Source organism: Cupressus sempervirens, chromosome 8, assembly GCF_028749045.1.
Source record: "Cupressus sempervirens isolate cs-2001-9-10 chromosome 8, ASM2874904v1, whole genome shotgun sequence".
NCBI classification, from domain to species: Eukaryota; Viridiplantae; Streptophyta; class Pinopsida; order Cupressales; family Cupressaceae; genus Cupressus; species Cupressus sempervirens.
Genome location: NC_143125.1, coordinates 454225500 through 454247908, shown reverse-complemented (window position 1 = coordinate 454247908; position 22409 = coordinate 454225500). Strand labels below are relative to the sequence as shown.

At 36.6% G+C, this 22409-nt stretch overlaps 1 pseudogene; it reads right to left on the bottom strand.

The window, feature by feature from the left end:
* LOC149543182 (uncharacterized) overlaps nucleotides 1-7254 on the bottom strand; it is a 58784-nt pseudogene extending 51530 nt beyond the window's left edge.
* Between the last annotated feature and the right edge of the window lie 15155 nt (nucleotides 7255-22409).

The following is a 22409-nucleotide window of genomic DNA, read 5'->3' as shown; positions in this document are numbered from 1 at the left end:
ATTATTTACTTATTTAAATCATTGAATTAGTTCCCATTTAATTCGATTTCCAACAAATAAATTATCCATTGCTCTTCAACAATCAACTAGCAATTCTAATGAATCCAATGTTGTCAAAACAGTAATTGCATAATTCTAAACCTTCGATTTATCACACTCTCTAACGATTAACCTTAATTAAACTAAGTTTAATTAAGTTAATATCTTTTTAATTGACAAGCTATTGTTATTACTTTTAGATCATTTATTATTATCATTAATTTTTTTTTTAAAGAATGATTCATCAAGGCCAATCATTTTAAACAAATTAATTATTTATAACTAATGCACACACACTAATAAATCTTATTGTTAATATTACACAAATATTAATACATTACTGATTATTAAAACTATTATCAAAATCTATATATAATAATAACATATATGTTTTAAATAAACATAATGTCAATATCATATATCAACTTCAATCAAATGATGCATACCCCTTATTACAAATTTATACCAACCGGCCACCCCCTGCATGTACCGATGATTGTGATGACCACAATCCATACCTGCGATATATAAAAGGAGAGGCAATTTTTAAATCGCTACCGCATCATGCAGGCCGTGCGGCCCTGCCCCCCTGACGTAGGGCCTGCGATGGCAATCACAGTACCTGCGTCAGTGGGTACAGGCGATCGCCGGTGCCATTAAATTAAGGTAGGTGCGGGCAGGGGTAGATATATCCGCCCCTCCCAAAACCATTAGTATTATAACATTTTCTTAATAAATGCGTTCGGATTCTAACTAAAGTTTTTCCATCGCATTTTAAATTATGCGATTTGCAAATACAGATTTGTAATTAAAGTTTCTTATTTCGACTTTCACGAATATATAAATATATGTATATATGTATATATATATATGTATATATGTATATATATATGTATATACATATATGTATGTATATTTATATATGTATATATATATAACATATATATATATATATATATATATATATATATATATATATATATATATATATATATATATATATATATATATATATAACATATATATATATATATATATATATACAAAATTTGTTATCAATTATCACTATATTTAAAAATATATATAAATATTTTTATATATATGTAGATTTACAAAAGAAATTATATACTTAGATCTAAAGGGCCTTTATACACAAGAATTTTTCCTTTTTAAATAATTATTTTCGAAATGTATCCATCAATCCATCCAATAGGTTTAACTACAGATTTGAAATCATCTTTCTCAATTTAATTCTAATTCGAACCCAAACCCGTTTAGATCTATTGTCTCTTTGATTGGATCTAGAGTTTTCTAGTACTTTCTTCTTAACCAAATAAAATATCTAGATTCCAATTTAATTGTAGATTCTAACTCAAGAGTATTCAGACACGTAAAATAGACATGATGTAGACAAGTAGGGAAATAGTGCAAATAGAGTGTGAGATTATCACGAGTGCACCTAGACACTGATGCTAATCCACCATGCCTCAGAAGTTCATAGAAAATCCTTTCCTTCTCCATCATTCGCAATCCCTCCAAGATCCAAGGTAACCGAAAATTTCCAAGTGACTAAAAATGCTAGAAGGTGCATAGAAGCATATAGAAGCATATGAGCATGAAGAAGAATATGAGCTTGTAGCTTGTAGCTTTCATTAAGCTTCTACTTCAGCTTTCATTTTATTTTTTGCTTGTCCAAACACACTAGGAGAGCCTCAATTTAAAGGCCTCTAAGATGCATCTAGAGTGTCTCTAGAAACAACTAGAAGATAAGCATGACAACCAAGCATGAGCCTTCTCCAACCTTCTAGATAAGTCTTAAGGTTGTAGACACCATGTGCTCAAATAAAAATGCTAACTTCTAAGTGTAGACAACTAGTGCATTCTTAGAGTGCAAACTCCTATGTGAGCAAACATTAAAAATAATGCACATTAATTAAATATAATATTTAATTTACTCTTCCCAATTTAATTTATTTATTTATTAAATCTCATGCACAAACTTTAATAATTCCACTTTGCAATCTTAATATATTTATATTTTAAGCACATGAAATTTAGAATCTTTTAATAATTTAAATATATTTTCCACTTTTAAATTTCATTTTCCAAAACTTAATTGCTAAAATATTTATTAGCTTTAATAATAATATTATTTAGTCATTTATTTAAAAATGAACTCCAAATATATTATTATTAAAATAAATATTGTCACATTCCGAATTTAAACTTTTAACTTTTTATTTTCACATTTAATTATTTTATCTTCAAATTTAATTATTTTATTTAATTAATTTCTCAATTAATTAAATAAAATAAATATTAAAATATCATATTAATTTTCCATTTAAATTAAACCATTAATTAAATCTTTTAATTAGGCTTAATTAATAGAAAATAAATCAAAGACTCATAAGGTAGAAATATGAAAACCCATCATAGCCAAAATAAATACAAAATCAAACCAAGGGTTAATATCACGAATTACGTTATCCAACGTATTCGGAGGGTACTCAACTCAGATACTTGTCCTAATTTTCCAATTAGAACAAATGGCTTAAAAGGGTTGGGATTTGGACTTGAGAATTTTTCTCCCCTCTCTTATCATTGAGATAGTGTGATAGGGTACGCTCATCCTAACAATTTAGGGAAGTCGATACCCGGTACCTGCAACCTGCATAAAAACCATGCACGTACAAGCACAATATATACTAAACTAAACAGGCAATGGCAGAAAGTGGTGCATCGTGTAGATCCCGACTAGCAGGTGACTACGACTCCCTTCCTTGACCACATCAGACATGCCATACGCAAAGAAAACACGCACACCATACACATGCAAGTATGGGGTAAGTATCCATAATAAAACACATATGATAATAAATCGTCTAACTAATCATCATTATTAACTGAAAGCAATGTAGTAATCATCATGCATACATGAAATATAAAGTCTAAGTGATCTCATCACATAATAAACTGAATCCATAGCACAATATCTAGTAATCTCGAAAGAATGCTGCTAACCAACAACATAAAACTAGCTCTAAAAGAGTTCAGCAACGATAACAAAATGCGAACTAGGGGCAGGCACTACATCCACCCCCCCTAGGATTAGGCTTACTCCTGGAAGCCTACAAGATGACAACTCAAGATACTCACTATGCGAGTCCCATAGAACTCTTTCCTCTGTAGGGAGACATGATTCCACTGAAGATATTACAACACCCTTAGAGCAATATGATTCTGGTTTAATGGTAAACCGAAAACCATATCGATCCAACATCATTCCTTTAACAACTACTGAAATATATCCACTAATACATTCTAAACAAGAGCAACTTAATGCACACAAAAATAAACAAAGGTATACTAACTTACAACATAGATAGAATGATACATGTTTTGCAACTAGAATAAGTTTCAATTTTCAGTTTTGCCCTCGTTTAGGTTTAAGTAGAACTTTCAGTTTTGAAAGCTAAGTGTTGAAGTATGAAAAATATGCAAGTAACTGTTTCAAGTTCTGTTTCAGTTCACCTAGTTTTCAAGTTTTCAGTTTGAAAGAGATACACATGATAGTTTAAAGTTTTCATTTTGTTCAACTAGTTAACAACTAGTGGCATTCCAATATACCCAGAGCTCCCAATGTTGAAACTTGGGCTCTGATATATAGACAATTTGAATCCCTGCGCCCCAATTTGAATCTGGGACAAGTGTGCAGACAATGCAAATAGCTAAAAGAGACAATTCATTAAGTAGTTGAAACAAAGATATATGAAAATGAGTAGTTGAGACGGAGACACATGAAATGAGTAGTTGAGACAAGAAGCTGAAATAGGTAACAGTTCATGAACAATTAGAAAAGCATCACAACAGTAATATGAAACAGTTCCATAAGAAATAGTAGCTACATCCATTAAAAAAACATGAATGTAAGTCGTGAGAGAGTGCTGGTTGACAACATCATAATTTCCCAAACTACTTCAAAGAAAACACATGAATTGGATCTACTTACAAGCTTGTAGGATTACAGCTTAAGAAATGGATTTGACAGAAAACAATACTATAGCTTGTGGTGGAAGACGAAACTATCAAACACGAAATAGCAAAACTAGTTTGGAAGCTATGAACATCGAAAATGAACTACTTTGACTGTCAGATGCTGTTGTTCCGACACAGTTGGTACTCTCCAAGAGTTCTGATATGGGAGCCGTTAAATTGGAAGCAGTTTCCCCTCCCATCGAAGATGTCCTCAGCCTTTACAAGGCATTTGCTACACCTCTCATGGAAGGTCGCTCTCTTGGTGTTTCAGCACTGCAAAGCAAACCAACTTGAATGAAAGAAAGAAGACATCTATTGTCTCCCACATTTTCATTCGCATCTTTCAGTAGTTCACTGTCTACAATATCTACCAATCTCTCTGAACAAGCCAACCTCACCCACTTTTGTGGGTTCAAGTCTCCCACAAACATGTCATCACTAGGTCTCCTCCTTGTAAACATCTCTAAAATTAGAATTTCTGATGCAGGAGCATCCAGAGGTATAAGGGCAATCCTGTGTCACCCAAAAAATGTATTTAGACTTAGTTTATGTTTCATGTGTTTTTATTTTTTGATACCCATTTGAGTCAAATAAAAGTTCCAACTCTCACAGTTCCACTATTAGTGTTCTAGGTTAGAGTATTTGAACACCTTGGAATATGTGTAAATGTCGAAAAAATAGGAGTATATAATTGAGCCATAATTTTGTTAAATTAGAGGGTGTAAATTGGCTGGATGAATATAATTGTAATTTAGAGCATTCCAGAAAAAGAATCAGGTCAAAAGGCCCCACGGTTTGAAAGTTATTGTAGTTTTTCGATTTCTGGAGACCTCCTAAGAATGCTTCAAAGTTAGGTTAGGGGCATTAAATGACTTTGTACAGGGCCGAAAAATGGAAAACGAGCGAAGTTGGTCCATAGGGCTATAGAGTGCTTCGAGCGCTTTGCAAAAATGTAAACGGTTCGTCAATTGGAGCTACGGTTCAAAAGTTATGCCTCCTGAAAGTTCGATTACTGGTTCTGAATTTTTTTAATTTTGTGCCGACTTCTAATGTGACTTCTGGAGCCTTCTATTTGGTCGGTGGATGCCAATTAGAACTTTCTAAAATGTATTCCTAATCCTTAACCCTTCGCGGTCTATTTAAGAACATTTCTGGCATTGTAAAAGGCAGTTCGGAGTGGAGTTTGAGAGGAGGTACTAAAAGAATAAATTATCTCCAGATTTATACTGTTGTAAGCCCTTAGGGCATGTTTTGGTCTTTGTATTATATGTATTAGCATATTTACATAGTTAATAAAATTTTTTCCTTTCTTGTTGTGTCCATTCTGTTACTTGGCTTGACCCCATCAAGTGGTATCAGAACATACCTTTGTTAGATGTATTAGAGTGTACCCCATCAATTCCATAGCTATAAGCATCTCCCTTTGTAGAAACATTCCCACCCAATCCATACTCTGCATTCCATTTTATTCATTAAATTCATAAAAAGATAATTAAGTAGATAATGATGCTAATATAAAGATAACTCAAAAAATGTTACTTGGAGCAATATAGCCGATGGATCCTTTGAGTCCAAATGTTGTTGTACTCAATGAATCTACAGAATTGGTAGTAGCTAAATGGGCTACACCAAAATCAGTGACAATAGCTGTCATGGTGGCATCCAAGAGCACATTGTTGGATTTTAAATCACAGTGCACAATTTGTAGAGGACAGTCATGATGTAAATATTCCATTGCATGGGCTAAATCTATAGCAATGTTCAAGCATTCTCTCAATCCCAATTTACAAGAGCCTTGATCATCCCTATCAGGGTGCAAATGTTTTTCCAGACTCCCATTAGGTGCGAACTGAAGAACCAAACCTTTTAAGCAAGGGTAGAAAAATGCACTTATGATTGTGATGAGATTACGATGCCGAATCCTCCCCAACAATTTGCACTCTCTCTTAAAACTCTTTAGAGCTTCTTCATTTTGAAAATTAAGTGTCTTGATGGCAATGATCTTACCATCGGTCAATATACCTTTGAAGACAGATCCAAAATTACCCACTCCAAGCAAGGTGGACTCATCAAATCCAGATGTTGAAATGACAAGATCTTGATAAGAAAATTTTGGGTAGCCGATACGCTCAAAGCTGAAGCTCGAGGGAAGGACTAGCTGCCCAGCAAATTTATGTTTCCATAGCATTGCTAGAATGAAGAAGCATAATATAAATCCAATGGATCCAACAACTGATGTCACTATTTTCTTAAGTGGGGAATGTTTTTTGGGGGTGTGAGTTGGGCATGGAGGCAATGAATAATTTTTGGGGCCACACAGGCCTGGGTGAGAGCAATGAGAAAAGCCAATGTGTTACTGCTGTCGCTAACAAGTTGATTGGTGTGTAGGTAGAGCCGGGTTAGAAGGCCAACGACTGGAACCGTTCCACCGAGATGGTTGTATTCCAAGTAAGGTCCTTGGAGACGGGAACAATTTCCCAAGCAGTTTCGTATGTTTCCGCTAAGCTGATTTTGCGCTATATTAAGATAATCTAGTGCGGTGAGCATGCTCAATTCAGGATGAATGCTGCCCGACAACTCATTATGGCCCAATTCCAATTCAACTAGGGCGGAGAGATTTTTGAAAGAGGGCGGAATGGTACCCATGAGATTGTTAACGCCCAGGTAGAGGTACTTCAAACTTGTGAGAAGACTCAGATCAGGCGGAATGCTGCCATGGAGTTGGTTGTAGGAGAGTGCCAGAAAATAGAGACAGCGGCAAGCGGAGAGAGAGTGGGGAATGGTTCCTCGTAATTGATTATGCTCAAGCCAGAGTATCCGTAATTGGCCGAGTTGGGGAGGAATGGAACCAGTGAGGTGATTTTGTGAGAGGTTGAGGGAGCGAAGAGAGGAGAGATTACCGAGGGCAGGAGAGATGGTGCCGTGTAAATTCATTTGGGTCAAGTGGATGGCACGGACGGAGTGAGAAGAAGAGGAGTGGCAGGAGATGCCAGTCCAATTGCAGACGGGGTGAAGGGGAGTCCAGTCGGGCAGAGAAGAAGTGCCGTTGCTGGAAACAGCAGCTTTGAATCGCAGCAGAATATCTTGTTGAAGAGAGAGATTGCTTCGAGAATGAGGAAGAGCAGAGATTAAGAAAATGGAAAGATTTGGATAAAGTAATGAGAAAAGAGCGGCCATGGTAGAGCAAGCAACAGTTAGGCAGGGGCAACACAGAGGTCAATCGATGAGAATAAGATTGAAATGGTGGAGGAATAAATAGACGTGGGAAAGCAGAGCGCGTTTATAGCAAACCAAATTTTTGTGCTGCACATTAAGATCAGACTGCTAAAGTCCGTCAATTTGCCTCAATCAGCGTCCTGCATACCAATTCAAATCTAATCTGTGTCAATGTCTTTTTAAACTTCTATACTATTCGAATCTAATTTCTGACTCGTAAAAGAAAAGTTCGGACCATAACAAGACTTGCAAGACTTGCGAAAGCCAAACTGTCCACCAGTATAGAGCAATCTAATTTCTGTCAACGTCTTCTTCCATTTTATATGATTCAAATATAATTTCTCATGAGTAAAGGAAAATTCTAGAAATATAATAAGTCTTGTAAGACTTGGTGAAGCGAAACTTTCCTACCAACAATCTAATCTGTGTCACTACCTTCTTGAATTTTTTACACTCTTCAAATCTAATTTCTCACACACTAAGGAATATTTCAGACCATAACAAGTCTTATAAGACTTTCATACGAACGCAGAAAATGTCACAACTTCGCGAAAAAATTGCAGAATTTATGTGAAGTCGCAACTTTTTACAAGGGAGTAAAACGACGGTTTACTGTGCCCGAATAAATTTAATTGACTTCAAAAACAAGCGAAAAAACAATCGTGTTTTCACTTTTACGATTGCATTTCTTTGTTACCATTTACATGTAAGTCTTTTATCAGCACTTGCACTTTTAGTGCAATGATTTCGCCCATAGCAAAAGCAATTTAAAGTAGGTGTAATGATTTAAACTATAGCAAAAATAGTGCAATGATTATAACTTTTTAATTTTTGGGAAAAGTAGGATAGTCCCATCATAATGAATTTGCTCATAGCAAAAATTTCGCCCATAGCAAAATATTACATTGTTTCAAAAAGCGTGGAATTCATAATTCTATATTTCCAAAACTAATGTATGCTCCTTTCCCTTATTTTTAGCTAACAAATCTACCTAAATAGAAATAATATTTTTTTTAAATAAAAAATCTAAAATTCAAAAAACAAGCCCAAATAGATTTACCATCCATTTCAAAATTATTTAGAAGCAAACTTACACTTAACTTTGATAGCCAAGGTAGACAAATAAGACTAGAGTATAACAAATAAGATTAATGTTGTAAGAACTCATTCAACTCTTAATTGGCTCTTAATTTTTCTAGATTAGAAAGGCCTCTTAATCTCCTCTCTTATTTCAAAACCATAAAATATAATCACATATATCAGGAAGGTAGCAAAGAGGTGAATGGATTAGCAAACATAGGGGCATATGGCTCCTTTATCTTTTAAAAATATACATAAGTCATTAACACCCCAATTAATTTAGGCCACAATGATAAAAATGCATTGCTTGGGCCATATTTTGAAGGATCACTAAATTCATACTTATATATCTGTATGTATGTATAAAGAAGCTAAAAAAGTATTAAGGAGTGTGTGTGTGTGTGTGCATGTGTGTACATACATACATACATACATACATACATATATATATACACATACATACATGGGTAAGTGGGTAAGTGCACCAAGATAGTGTACAAAAAAGTGGACACTCCCAAAAAAAAGAGTAAAATTTTCAATAATCCAATCGAGTTTTTTTAAAACACCATCGGGTTATTTAAAAGTGAAATGTCGACCAGACTTGGTATCCAAGCCTGGCCATTCTACTTTTAAAAATCCGAACAAGTTTTGTAAAATCTAGTCAGATTTTTTGAATTATCTAAGTTAATAACTCGATCGGGTTTTGTAAAGTATATATTGTGACAGTTGTCCATGTTTGAGAGCATTTTTATACCCTCAAATGATAGCGGTAGTGTGAATTGCAGAGGAGAGTGCTAAAACCTGATCGAGTTTAGCATAAAAAATAATTTTTGATTGCATCTCCACCCATGGTGCCTCACAAACAAGGTAATTCTTCATTCTATTCATTGTTTATGTATTTTTAATCAAATTTTGTAATTTGATTTTGTAATTTATAAGTTTTTTAATTGTTTTAAATTTTTTTTAATATGATGCATCAAGGAATCCAACAAAACAAGGGAGAGAAGAAAGATCACCTCCTACACAACCAAACCCTCCACCTATCACGACACAACCACAAAACACTCCACCCGTTGTGACACAACCACAAAACCCTCCACCCATAGTGATAGAACCACAAAGCCCTCCACTCAATGTTCCCATTCAACAACCACTGCCTCCTATAAACCCTTTGTGCATACAATTACATCATTTAACTACTACACAAGATGACCTCATAAACCACCTCTCACAAAATAGTGCTAACATTACCCAAATGGTCAATAGGTTGGATTCATCTACACTTTCTCACCACTCAACCCTAGCGAATGCACTTGAACAAATGGCCCAAAATACAAATGATGTGTTTAGGGAGGTTATGAAATGGGGTACATGGAGGGATAACTGTCATGCATTTTATGTTGATGGGTTATCATATCAATAAGTAAAGATAAAGACATAAAAAAAGGTACTATATGTTCTCTTTTCATCGATCTTACATCCGACAACTCCCTATTACACACAACAAATTTTTTTCCTATTCATTGGGGGTATGTGTACCAAGTTGTGGTGCCAAAAACATGACACATAGTTTTTTTTTAAAAAAATTTTCAAAGTGTCTGCACGCTACCACATGTATGTGCTTTGGAAAACTATTTTTTTTTTATATATGTGCTGCAAACCCACGACCCATTTTATTATTTTTGGGTTTTGCATTATTTCTCCTGAATAGCACGCATGCAAATTATAAAAATTGAAATTTTTTGTCACCCGCCTCCTCGTTGCCAAATATCAGGATTGGGATCATGTAGTATGTTTTCAACTCTTGTGTTTGCATTGTTTTGTAAGTTTTTACATTGTTTTGTAGGTTTTTTTCAATTTTTCTTTAAATTTGTTTATTTATTTAGATTGCAATTGGTTTCTTATCAGGAAATGTGAATAATAAACTACCAAATTCCCAGCTGGATCAATAAAATCAAAATGAAAATCTTCCAAAAGATCCAAATCAAAACCCTCCACAAGATGAAAATCAAGACCCTCCACAAAAAGAGCAAAAAATTCTGCAACCTCCACCAATTGGAAGACCTCCTCCTGGCACTCAAGACAACATAATGAATGAAATAGAAAGAGGGAAAAATGAATTAGAAGCACTCATTGGTAGGTTGAAAGCTTGTGAACAAACCAATCTGATGAGTGCACAATTGACATCCTCCTTTGAGTCCATTATGACCCATGTAGCTTATGTTAGTGGCCAGTTGGATATTTGGCATGTTAAGAGGGATGAACAAAGAAAATATTATGCAAACAAATTATCATATCAAGATGTAAAAAAATTGAATAGCAAAAGGTAGCATTTGTGCATTGTTTAAAAAGCTTGGAGAATAAGATATTGTCAAACATGCAACTACAAGGTTCCCCATCCATTGGTGCATACATGATGGTATTAGAAATAACTTTTGAGATAGATGGTGGATGGTCTTTGATGCCCCTCCCTACAATAATCATGAGGATCCAATGTATTTTTTAAAGAAATTGTATTATGAATTTATTGTTGGGGAGATCCCCAATTATTTTGATATATTAGAATCTCAAGGTAGAGGTGGGGGTTCATCATTTAAGAGGCCAGGGGTACGTCGTGACCCTAATGTAGTTAGGGCACCTGTTGTTAAGCCACAGGGTAAGCATGTGATTATTCTTTCAGTTGTGAAGGAACACGTAGAGACCAACACTATAGGGACTATCAATGCTTTGATGCAGACCCTCATTCATTGCACCAGTTCATTAGTCGAGGAGGAGTCTTCTATGCATTGGGTCACATGTGCACATCATGTGGATCCTTATGCACATTTGGAAGTCATGTTGGAGGTAGTATGGATGATAGGCTAGTCACTGATGAGTTCCTAAGTGACACATTTGGCATTGACACACAGGTAAATTACAATTATAATAAACTAATTTGATCACATTTTGTATGTGGGTATATGCAGGATCATGGTGTGCCAAAAAGTGGCGATGTGAAAAAAACAGAGTTTGAAAATGTCTAAAAGCATTTCAAAATCCGCTCTGACTTTTTTTCACCTATCTAGGTACCAAACCTAGAAAGTAATGCCCAAGCCTTATCACATATCCAATTTGATATCGGATATCCGATTTCAGATTTATTATTCGATTTGAAATCGAATATCCGATATTGCCACCCAAATATTGGAGGGAAAAACAAATTGCTATTCATTATTAGTGAGTAATGAGTTATGACTTACAAAAATATATGAGTTATGAGTTATGTATTACCTTATAATGTATTATTATATTATTATATTATTATTTTTACTTATATTATTATTAAATATAATAACGTAATATATTATATATGTTATTAATATATAATAATATATTATGTTATTATTATTATTATTATCTATATAAATATAATATATATATTAATAAATATATATATATATATGATTTTTATATTATATTATTATTATTTTTACTATATTATTATATTTTTACTATATTATTTTTATTTGTTACTATAACAACATATAATATTGTTATTATTATTAGAATCATTTATATGGGTCAAAATGGGCCATATGATGACCTATGACCCCTTTCGGCACATTTTATTACAACATATGTCTTTAGGGGTCCTAGGACCCCTAGGGACATATTATAATAGTTTATATGGGTCGAAAGGGGTCATAGGATGACCTATGACCCCTTTCGACACATTTTATTACAACATAAGTCTCTACAGGCCCTAGGACCCCCAGGGACATATTACAATAGTGTATATGGGTCAAAAGGGGCCATAGAATGACCTATGACCCCTTTCGACACATTCCATGATGACATATGTCTCTAGGGGTCCTAGGACCCTTAGGGACATATTACAATTGTTTATATGGGTCGAAAGGGGCCATAGGATTGCCTACGATATCTTTCGACACATTCCATGACGACATATGTCTCTAGGGGTCCTACTACACCTAGAGACATATTAAAATCATTTATATGGGTTGAAGGGGGTCATAGAATGACCTATGACCCCTTTCAACACATTCCATGATGACATATGTCCCTAGGGGTCCTACGACCCCTAGACACATATTAGAATCATTTATATGGGTTGAAGGGGGTCACAAGATGACCTATGACCCCTTTCAACACATTCCATGATGACATATGTCCCTAGTGGTCCTAGAACCCCTAAGGACATATTATAATCATTTATATGGGTCGAAAGGGGCCATAGGATGACCTATGACCCTCTTTCGACACATTTCATGATGACATATGTCTATTGTTTATATGGGTCGAAAGGGGCCATAGGATGACCTATGACCCCTTTTGACACATTCCATGACAACATATGTCCATAGGGGTCCTAAGACCCCTAGGGACATATTAGAATCATTTATATGGGTCGAAGGGGGTCACAAGATGACCTATGACACCTTTCGACACATTCCATGATGACATATTTCTTTAGGGGTCCTAGGACCCCTAGAGACACATTAGAATCATTTATATGCATCAAAGGGGGTCACAGGATGACCTATGACCCCTTTTGACACATTCCATGACGACATATGTCCATAGGAGTTCTATTAGAATCATTTATATGGGTCCAAGGGGGTCACAGGATGGCCTATGACCCCTTTCGACATATTCCATGATGACATATTTTCATAGGGGTCCTAGGATCCCTAGGGACATATTAGAATCATTTATATGGGTTGAAGGGGGTCACAGGTCATATAACCCCTTTCGACACATTCCATGACGACATATGTCCATAGGGGTCCTAGGACCCCTAGGGACATATTAGAATCATTTATATGGGTCAAGGGGGTCACATGATGACCTATGACCCCTTTTGACACATTCCATGATGACATATGTCCATAGGGGTCCTAGGACCCCTAGGGACATATTAGAATCGTTTATATGGGTCAAGGAGGCCACAATATGACCTATGACCCCTTTCAAAACATTCCATGATGACATATGTCCCTAGGGGTCCTTGGACCCCTAGGGACATATTAGAATCGTTTATATGGGTTGAAGGGTGTCACAAGTCATATGACCCCTTTCGACACATTCCATGACGACATATGTCCATAGGGGTCTTAGGACCCCTAGGGACATATTAGAATCATTTATATGGGTCAAGGGGGTCACAAGATGACCTATGACCCCTTTCAACACATTCCATGACGACATATGTCCATAGGGGTCCTAGGACCCCTAGGGAGATATTAGAATTGTTTATATGGGTCAAGGGGGTCACAGGATGACCTATGACCCCTTTCGACACATTACATGATGACATATGTCCCTAGGGGTCCTAGGACCCCTAAGGACATATTAGAATCATTTATATGGGTCGAAGGGGGTCACAGGATGACCTATGATCCCTTTTGAGACATTCCATGACGACATATGTCCCTAGGGGTCCTAAGACCCCTAGGGACATATTAGAGTCATTTATATGAGTCGAAGGGGGTCATAGGATGACCTATGACCCCTTTCGACACATTCCATGATGACATATGTCCCTAGGGGTCCTAAGACCCCTAGGGACATATTAGAGTCATTTATATGGGTCCTTTCGACATATTCAATGATGACATATGTCCCTAGGGACCTAGGACCCCTAGGGACATATTAGAGTAGTTTAGATGGGTTGAAGGGGGTCATAGGATGACCTATGACCCCTTTCGACACATTCTATGATAATGTATATCCCTAGGACCCCTAGGACACCTAGGCACATATGTTGTCATGAAATGTGTCAAAATGATGCATTTTATGACAATATTATATTTAATAATTATATAATATTGTATATTTTAATATAATAATAATATATTATTAGATTATATAACAATAATAATCATATATGTTACCAGATTATAGATTTAATAATAATAATAACCATATATATTATTATATATAATAATTTAGTCATATAATATTACTATATATATTTAATAATAATAATATATCATATATATTATTATATTATATTTAGTTATAATAAAAATAATTATATTTATAACTATATTATATTTAGTAATAATAATCATACATATTACTATAATATAATAATAATTATAATAATATATAATAATAATATCAATGTCCACACTTTCCTGAAATAAATTTCCCTCTAAAATAATCTAAAGTTTCCCTCTTAAATTTATTTCCTCTCAAATTTCCCTCCCTCCAAATTTAAAATTGAAAAAAATCACCCCTCTCAAATTTCCCTCCAAATTGGTGTGGAAAATTTTTGAACGTGATTGGATATCCGATTAGGCTTAGTATTTACCAAGCCTAATCAATCAACCCAAGAAATGTGTTTGAGAAGGGTTTCATTGACACTCAGACTTTGGGTAGCTATCTGACAATGTTATTTTCATTGAAATTCAATGAAACGAAAATATTTTTTTTAGATCACTCTCGAGCTTCCATTGATATAATTGTTGTCAAATTCTAAGTTTGATAAGTATTTATTAGTTAATTTTCAATGAAGATTATTGTAAAGTGTTGATTGACATACTGATTGAAAAAGAGCTATAACTTTCAAATGGTATAACATTTATTAAATCCAAAAGTTGTGTCACATTCTATGCTTTGTCTAGTATAAGAAAAATAAAAAATAAAATAAATTTGGTAAAATTTTCTATTAGTTAAGTTGGTTAGACATGGGAGTTTTCTTTTTCGAAAAAGTTTTAGTAGAAAATTCATATTTAATTATTTAATTGGAATAAAAATACTCAAAAATATGTGTCACATCTGGGCATGAGTCTACTTTTTATATCTATAATTATATTAAAAAATATTATCATTTGATTTTGATTAAGGCGGTCAAACATACACCTACTTTTTATTTTTGCCTTGAAATTTTTGTAGTACTGCATTAAAATCTAAACTTTTGACCAATCAATTTTTTTCTCTCTAGATAAAGCCTAGTAGTTTAGAAACTACATTCAATTTCCTACAGATTATTTTCTTACAAATTTTTGATATAAAGTCCATAACCACTTTAAAATTATGTGTCAAGTTGACATAACCCTGATTTGCTGGTTTTTCACTGCCACTTAACGCCATAGTTTGGCACACCATGATCCTGCACATACCCATGTATAGTGAATGATTAATTAATTAGCATGTATTGCAATTGTTCAAAATTTAGGGTAAGAGTGTTGCTAGCCCTAGTACAGATTCTCCGGCCCCATTTTTTGTCCCATCGACAAGTCGAGAGGTATGTATCAATTTAATCATTTAAATTAATACATATTTATTAAGTAATCATATGAAAGATTGACAAAAAAGAATTATGCATGTGCATCAATTCTCTATTGGACCGTCGACATTCACAAGGGACTCTGAGCCTAGGCATGATATGAGCTTTGTAGAGGTACATTTGTTTCATCTTAATTTAATTCAATTGATTATATTTGTTCCATGTTTCATGTTACATGTAAATTATATTATATGAGATGTAGTTTTTGACATCTGAGACTCCTCCTCATCTTTGTCAATCCATCGATCATGGAGTTGCTATAGCAATGGCTAGTTCAGAGCCGTTGACTGAGGTATGAAAGAATTTTCTTGGTTTTAGTTGTTGTTTATAATAGTTAGTATTGAAATTTAAAATGTTATTTATAAGTGATTATATTGATTGGATTGTTGTAGGGCCTTATTACACCTGATCGTCTGTGAGCTTTTGAGGTGGACATACAAAGTGACTATTTGATGGCGGTAAGAAAATAATTAATTTTATATACATTTATTTGATTTCAATGTATAATAATTATTGATTCATATCTACTTTGTTTGTATTGGCTCAAGTTAGAGAAGAGCCTAAACAAGAGGACGAGTGAGCATGTGAGAACCCATCATCCCTATTATCTCCCTCCACGTGACAACTGAATACCTCTAGGGATTTATTTCATTCCCCTCATGGGAAGGAAAAGATATAGTTGATAGACAGACATGTTTAGGAATTAGTGGACATATATGTTGGATTTTATATTAGTGGACGTATTCAATATACATTTGATGTATATATGACATTTTATATTTGATGTATGGCATATATTTGATGCATGATATTATTAGACTTATGATATTATTGGTTAATATATGATATGTTTGTTCATGTATGACATTATTGGTAATCATAATATATTATATGTTTGTTTATGTATGAAATTATTGGTTATCATAATATATTATATGTTCGTTCATGTATGACATTATTGGTTATCATAATATATATTTTGTTATTCTTGTTTACATTTTAAGTACATTGAACATGTATTTCATTTTAATATAATTTGCATCCAAAATGATGCAGAGTGCTCACACCAAAAGCTAGTGGATTCCTAGTAAGAACACTTTTAAGGAAAACTACCTTTCCCACCTTCCTAAGTGTCTTCAAAGACTCTTTCCAACTTGGTTACAACATTGAGAAAACTTCTACCCAACTTCACAAAACTACTTGATCACTTTCTCTATTCAAGACTTGGGAAGCAATAAGGAAAAAATGAGAAAATTTGAGAAATGGATCATAATCAACTTCTTACTTCAAACTAACACCTTAGACACTTCAAAGAACACCTAATAACTATCTCACAAACTTCATTCTTTCATCTATTCCATCCTTCCAAGAGATTCTTCAACATCCTATGAGTGAAAACAATCTTCCAACATCTTATGATTGTATTTTCTTTGCAACAAGATGTAATTTGCTGATTTCTAGACAACTCTTCACAAAGAGAAGTGATTTTTTTCAAACCCATGAAATGGATATTAAGACAACCAAGAAGATCCTTAATATCTTCCACTAACTCCATTTAGTGATAATATGCAACTAAAGTGGTGTTTCATTCTAAAAAAGTATGAGTTTGTTGTTCCAAATAGGAAGTAATGATATTTGACAATAACTCAACGATCCTATATACAAGTTTAACATTAGTAGTGATTCATTGCCATATAAAAAAAACTTAATAATCACCAACACCTTATGCCTCCTCTAAATTCATAGAAGGTATTTTCATCATTTGACATCCATTCCAACCAATTACCAGTTGGTTTGATTTGTTACAAGGTTAATGGGTAAGTGCACCAAGTTCTGGTGCCAAAAGGGGGGTATAAGTGTACACCTTTTTTCCGAAATCAACAATTTTTGAACTTCAGCAAGAATTTGAAGATAGTTACACTCAAAATTTTGAGATATGACAAAAACAAAAGTAGTAGTTCTTTGAATCTGGTTTCTAAACTACTAATTTTTTTTCAAAATGGTTTAATTTTAGGTCTTTAAAAAAGGGGGCTACAGAAAGTGGTACTATTTATTCCAAAAAAATATAACAAGTACAAAGTGTGGCCCCCCAAAAATTTTAACTTTTTTTTGAAATTATTTAATTGCTTGGTCAAAAGTTACTTAACACTATGTAGTTTATCCCAAAATTTTTAGGTAATTTTATAATGTGTATTTTTTTAAATGATTTTTTTAAACTAGACACATCCCAAAAATGTGAAATATATATGTGCTCCCCCTAGAAATGATTGAAAACTAATCTAAAATCAAAACTTCTTTTTTCAAAGTGTGTAGAATGGAGTCTAATTTCTAAAAAACTAAGTTGTTGCAAAATTCGATGAAGGAGCTAAAATCTACAGTCCAATTAGTACATGTTGATTTTTGACAAAAAAAATGGACATACATTCAAAAGAAATTATAGATGAAAGGCTTGAAATTATTCAAATAAAAAATAAATTATATGGTTATATAGATAACATAGAGACCTACAATGTCATGTAACCTGATCTTATCGATGCTCAACCATGAAAAATCTTGAAGGAGAGCACACAAGAAAAATCAATCATTTTTTGTATGTTTGTAACAAAACACGTCCCAAACCAGTTTATAGACTCCAAACCTTTGGGTTGGATCCCCAAGGCAAAACCTAGCCTTAGGCTTGGTAGAATGCAAAGTTTTGAATAGCACATACACCCTATAGCACGTGCGCACTATAGTGCCCATGTGCTATTTAAAACTTTTTAAATTTGGTCTCAATAGTGTGTGCGCACTATAACATACACACACTATTGAGACCTAAATAGTGCATAGAAAGGGAAGAAGAGATGCAAAGCAAGAGTGAGAGAGACAGGGGGGGATGTGTGTGTGTGTGTGTGTGTGTGTGAGAGAGAGAGAGGGGGGGGGGGGGGATGGGAGAGGGGAGAGTGAGAGTAGGGGATGGGAGAGAGAGGAAGTGAGAGAGAGTAGGGGTGGTAGAGAGAGTATAGGATGGGAGAGAGAGAAATTGAGAGAGAGAGTAGGGGTGACAAAGAGAGAGTACAGGATGGGAGAGAGAGATTGAGAATAGGGGATGGGAGAGAGTGAGTAGGGGTCATAGAGAGAGTACAGAATGGGAGAGAGAGATTGAGAGTAGGGGATGGCTGAGAGAGAGTAGGCAATGGGAGAGGGACCAAGAGAGGGAGAGAGAGAGAGAGAGAGGGAGAGAGAGAGAGAGAGGAGGATGGGAGTGTGCGTGAGAGAGAGTAGGGAATGGGAGAGAGTGTGAGAGTGTGAGAGAGAGTAGGGGATGGGGGAGAGAGTAGAGAGGGAGAGAGTGAGAGAGACACAGTAGGTAGTGGGGGAGGGAGTGGGAGAGGGAGAGGGGGGGATGGGATTGTGTGGGTGTTTGAAAGAGAGAGAGTAGGGGATGGGGGGAGAGAGAGAGAGAGAGACAAAGAGAGAGAGAGAGATAGAGAGAGACAGAGAGTAGGGGATGGGAGAGAGAGGAAGTGTGAGAGAGAGTAGGGATGGTAGAGAGAGAGTACAAGATGGGAGAGAGAGATTGAGAGTAGGGGGTGGGGGGAGAGAGAGAGAGTACAAGATGTGAGAGAGCGATTGAGAGTAGGGGATGAGGGAGAGAGAGTAGGCAGTGGGAGATAGAGTGGGAGAGGGAGAGTGAGAGAGAGAGGAGGATAGGAGTGAATGTGTGTGAAAGAGACAAAGTAGGGAATGGGAGAGGGGGGAGAGAGAGAGTAGGCGATGGGAGAGGGAATGGGAGAGGGAGAGAGAGGGGGGATGGAAATGTGCGTAAGAAAGAGAGAGTAGGGGATGGGAGAGAGTGTAAAAATGTGAGAGTAGGGAGTGGCAAAGAGAGAGTAAAGAAGGAGAGTGAGAGAGAGAGTAGGGGATGGGAAAGGGGAGAAAAAGATAGAGATAGTAGGGGATGGGAGAGAGAGAGAGCAGGCGATGGGAGAGGGAGAGAGAGGGGGATGGGAGTGTGTGTAAGAGAGAGAGTAGGGGATGAGAGAGAGTGTGAGAGAGTAGGGGTGGCAGAGAGAGTAGGGGATGGGGGAGAGAGAGAGAGAGAGAGAGTAGGGGATGGGAGAGAGTGAGAGAGAGAGACGGTAGACAGTGGGAGAGGGAGTGGGAGAGGGAGAGAGAGAAGGGGGGATGGGAGTGTGTGTGAGAGATCTAGAGAGTAGGGGATGGGAGAGGAGAGAGTGGGGGAGATGGGAGTGTGTGAGTGTGTGAAAGAGAGAGAGTAAGGGATGGGAGATAGAGAGAGAGAGAGAGTAGGGGATGGGGGAGAGAGTAGGTGGTGGGAGAGGGAGTGGGAGAGGGAGAGAAAGGGGGAATGGGAATGTGTGTAAAAGAGAGAGAGTGAAAGTGTGAGAGAGAGTAGGGGGTGGCAAAGAGAGTACGGGATGGGAGGGAGAGAGTGAGAGCAAGGGATGGGAGAGAGTGTGAGAGAGTAGGGGATGGGAGAGAGAGAGTTAGAGTAGGGGATGGGAGAGAGACTAGAGTAGGGAGGGAGAGAGAGAGAGAGAGAGAGAGAGAGAGAGAGAGAGAGAGAGAGAGAGAGAGAGATTAGGCGGTGGGAGAGGGAGTGGGAGAGGGAGAGAGAGAGGGGGGATGGGAGTGTGTGTGAGAGATCTAAAGAGCAGGGGATGGGAGAGGAGAGAGAGAGGGGGGATGGGAGTGTGTGTTTGTGAAAGAGAGAGAGTAGGAGATGGAAGAGGGGGGAGAGAGAGAGGGGGAATGAGAATGTGTGTAAGAGAGAGAGAGGGAGTAGGGGATGGGAGAGAGTGTGAGAGAGAGTAGGGGGTGATAGAGAGAGTACAAGATGGGAGAGAGAGAGTGAAATTAGGGGATGGGAGAGAGTGCGAGAGAGAGTAGGTGATGAGAGAGAGAGTGAGAGTAGGGGATGGGAGAGAGTGAGAGAGATATAGTAGGTAGTGGGAGAGGGAGTGGGAGAGGGAGAGAGAGTGAGGGGGGATGAGAGTGTGTGTGAGATATATAGAGAGTAGGGGATGGGAGAGGAGAGAGAGGGGGGATGGGAGTGTGTGTCTATGAAAGAGAGAGAGTAGGGGATGGGAGATGGGAGATAGAGAGAGTAGAGGATGGGAGATAGAGAGTAGGTGGTGGGAGAGGGAGTGGGAGAGGAAGAGAGAGTATTTGGTGGGAGAGGGAGTAGGAGAGGGAGAGAGAAAGGGGGGGGATGGGAGTGTGTGTAAGAGAGAGTAGGGGATGGGAGAGAGTGTGAGAGAGTAGGGGGTGACACAGAGAGAATGAGATGGGAGAGAGAGTGTGAGTAGGGGATGGGAGAGAGTGTAGGAAGTGGGAGAGAGAGAGTGAGAGTAGGGTGGGAGAGAGAGTAAAGAGGGAGAGAGAGAGGGGGGATGGAAGTGTGTGTGAGAGATCTAGAGAGTAGGGAATGGGAGACTTGAGAGAGAGAGAGAGAGAGTGAGAGAGAGTAGGCAATGAGAGAGGGAGTAGGAGAGGGAGAGTGAGAGAGAGATAGAGAGAGTAGGTGGTGGGAGAGGGAGAGAGAGAGGGGGATGGGAGTGTGTGTGAGAGAGAGATAGAGAGAGTATGGGATGGAAAAGGAGAGAGGGTGAGAGAGAGTAGGGGATGGGAGAGAGAGAGTAGGCAGTGGGAGAGGGAGAGTGAGAGAGAGAGAGAGTAGGGGATGGGAGAGGGGAGAGAGAGTATCCAGAGAGAGAAAGAGGGGGGATGGGAGTGTGTGAGACAAAGAGAGTAGGGGATGGGAGAGGAGAGAGGGTGAAATAGATTAGGCAGTGGGAGAGGGAGAGTGAGAAAGAGTAGGGGATGGAAGAGGGGAGAGAGTGAGAGAGGGTAGGGGATGGGAGAGAAGAGAGAGAGACTGAGAGAGAGTAGGGGATGGGAGAGGATAGAGTGAGAGAGTAGGGGATGGGAGAGAGAGTGAGAGAGAGTAGGTGATGGGAGAGGGAGAGAGAGAGAGTAGGGGATGGGGAGAGGAGAGAGAGTAGGGAGAGAGAGAGTAGGGGATAGGGGATGGTGGGATAGGGAGAGATTTTTTTTGACATAGCGCATACACCCTATAGTGTGTATGCACATTATAGTGCATACATGCTATAGTGTGTAAGCACTATGTGAAATCACCAAAAAATGGTCACAAAGAAATTTTGGGTCCCTTTTCATCCATATTTTGCTTTTTGTCTTTTCTGCATTCTATTGTTTCAACAGAAAACATGGATTTCAAGTTGTTGGAAGTTAGCAAACACTATTTGAAGACTTTTTGAAGCCAGAAAACACCAAATTCAATCATTGGATTGACTTTTTGAATATTCTTTCTATAGAAAATATTAGTGCAGTCATTTTTAAATATTGTTTGTTGATATATAGAGACAAATTTGATTATAATTTGACATGTTGTTTAATATATAGTGGATTCATTGAAATTTGTATGTTCGAATGAATTGTTATTTGGAAATGGTTAGAAATTTGGTAAGTTGTTTGATATATATTATGTATTCATTGAAATAATTGTAATTTTTATATGTATTTGAATGATTTGTAATTTACAAATTGTAAGTAATTTAGATGTTTGAATAATTTGACATGTAGAAATCATCATCATGCCAAGGAAGAAACCAAAAACTCAAACAAATAAAGTTAGGGAGAGAGATTTGGCAATTAAAAGAGATAAAATGAAACTACTATGTGAACAAAGAAAATTGCAAAGTAATAATGAAAAATTGAC